Below are 2,740 nucleotides of genomic sequence, written 5' to 3'. Positions count from 1 at the left end.
TCTCACAGCATTTCAGTCTTTCATTAATAAAACACTTTATACATATTTAAATGTCTTTGTGATAATATATCTGAATGATGTGATGATTAGACTGACCGTGTGACCGTGTCTGAAACCAGGACCAGAATTTTTGATAGTCTCATTACCAATTCGACTGATCCCATTACATGGTTTTAACATTAGATAGTAGTCTTATACTGTCTCAGTGAGACTTACTGTCTACTCTTGTCACATTTTCCAAATGAGACCATGATTTCCACTTCTCAATTTAAATTATTTTTATTGCTTTAAATGACTTTAAATCTTATTTGAGTGTTACCAAAAAGTGTTACTTTTTAAAAAATTAAAAATAGTCTAAAAAAAACCTTAAAATGTCTAAAAATAGTAACTTTATGCCAAGAATAAAACTAAATGGAACCAAATGAGATCACTTTCTCATTTTTTTCAAGTCATGGTTTCATTTTAAGATCTCATATATGATCACTTTGCATGTTTTTTTAATGACTAGTCCCAGCGGGATTCACGCCAAGAAATGTATGAGACCAGATCAAATGGGACCAAATGTGAAATTCATGGTCCCGGCGGTCAGTCTAGCTGTAAGCCACTCATCTCCTTCAGCAATGCGGATCTTATGAAACACAGTGATGACATCTAACTTTGTAAATAATTGAGCTTGTTCAATGTGTGCTAGAGTTTCATTGATAAGAGATAAAGAATAACAGTTCTTCTTTGTTAATCTATTCAGTTCTTGATAGTTCACATAGAATCAGAGTTCTTCATCTGGTTTCTTTGCAAAGAGAATAGAGGCTGCAGCAGAAGAGTTCCTAATACATATGAATTCTTTATTCAATAGATTATTGAGTGTCTTTTGAAGAAGAAGAAGTTCATCTCAGAACATGTTATAAAGAGAGTCTCATGATAATTCAGAGTCTTTATCATTCTTCTTTTCTAACTTGATACTGTGATCCACTTCTGAGCCTCATAAGAGAAGTATATTCATAATATTGTCTTGTCAGAAGACATCTAGATATTCATAATATTATTAAGAGAGTTTCATATGAGAATCTGTTGTTGTGATACAGGATAGCTTTTCTAGAGCCTTTTTGATATCAGTCAGACTGATGGAGTAGATTGTCACATGATTCTGCTGTCAGCAACCTTGTCAGTGATTCTGTCAGCAACTTCTTTTTCAGAGTATTTTATACACATTGACAGAGATCTGTGTCAGATTCATGATTTTATGAATGTCATCTTTGTGAATTCTATCATTGTTAGAGAATATTAAGCTTCTGTTCTGAGTGTTCAGCAAGATGCCTTGTTCAGATAGTCAGATAAGTTCTAACATAAGATTGTAATCAAGATTATCAATTTCATATACATAGGCATCTTTGCATTGATGTTCTTCAACATCTATGTTTAGTTTCACTATGTAATGAGTGTAAACATTCTTTGAATCATCAAATTCTGTGAGGAGTCAGGGTTTTGATAAGAGAATACACTGAAGGTTATAACATCTTACAACTGAAGATTTAATCATTGCATAATAACATAGACTACTATCTATCATGGCTTTCATATTATACATGTTATCTATCACAGTAGATACAAGACGTCGGAATGAGTATCACGGATGAATATGTTGAAGACATATGAATCTTATGTGTATCAAGATCTGCTTGTTATATTATTCATACACTATCTAATATATCTATTTCATACAAAAGATAGAGCTATTTATAGTAAAATATATGTGTGAGTCAAGAGAGCTAGTATAAGTGAGTATTAGACAAGTGTTGTAGTAAGCTGATGATGATGAGAAATATTATAGTAATATGATGTTGATGATGTTCAGTAGTATATAATCTCTTTTTCCTGACACACTTCTTTCAGTGAATGTAACATATAAATGAAAGTGTAAATGAAAGTGTAAATGAAGCTGCAATAAAAAGAGTGTAGATGAATCTATAGAGATTATATCAAGATAGATTATTTATTCTGCTTGTGTCTTAATGATATCTGATATATCAACTAGGCCTAGCATCTTGATGAATTCTGTATGTTTCTGGCGTGGCAGAGCCTTAGTGAGACCATCCACTGGCATCTGAGCCGTAGGCACTCAATCAACTGTAATATCACTGAATTGAACATGTTCTCAGAGCCAGCTTCCATATATATCAATGTGGCGGAGCTTTGTGATTATAGAGAGGTCTTCCTTTGTAAGAATGTCAACAGTTTGATGATTATCATATTGAATACAGATCTTGTGACCAGATTCAAATTGAATATGTTGAAAGAACCTATCTCATCAGATAGACTCCTTGCCAGCTTGTGAGATAGCAATAAGCTCAGCTTCTGTGATAGATGTAGTTATGATTGTCTGTTTATTTGATTTTCAATCAATAGTTCCACTGAATAGTTTGAAGATATATTCTTGTGTAGAGCAGTGATTCAGATTATCTGTGAAAGAGACATCACTGACAACTTCAATGATATCAGGTTTGAGATCAAGTTGTAGAGATCTGTCAATGTTATCATCATATTAGATAGCAAGATTCTTTGTATCGCGTAGATAAGATATCATTCTATTCATCTCTGATGAGTGGTGTTTCAATGAATTTGTCATGAATGTAGCTAGTTTATTCACTGCATATGCCCCGGTGGCCGAATGGTTAATGCGGCCACCTGGTAGCGCCTTGGCGTGGGAAATCAAGGCGTGTGGGTTCGAAACCCGCAGGGGATA

The 2,740-nt window shown here is 33.7% G+C and overlaps 1 pseudogene across 1 annotated transcript; it reads left to right on the top strand.

Moving 5' to 3' along the window:
• The first annotated feature begins 2,651 nt into the window (after positions 1–2,651).
• On the top strand, positions 2,652–2,740 carry BDBG_17851 (annotated as a pseudogene). Its single transcript has one exon. The product of its transcript is annotated as a tRNA-OTHER (tRNA).

Source organism: Blastomyces gilchristii (assembly GCF_000003855.2).
Source record: "Blastomyces gilchristii SLH14081 genomic scaffold supercont1.27, whole genome shotgun sequence".
Lineage (NCBI taxonomy): Eukaryota > Fungi > Ascomycota > Eurotiomycetes > Onygenales > Ajellomycetaceae > Blastomyces > Blastomyces gilchristii.
This window is presented reverse-complemented; position numbering and strand designations above follow the sequence as displayed.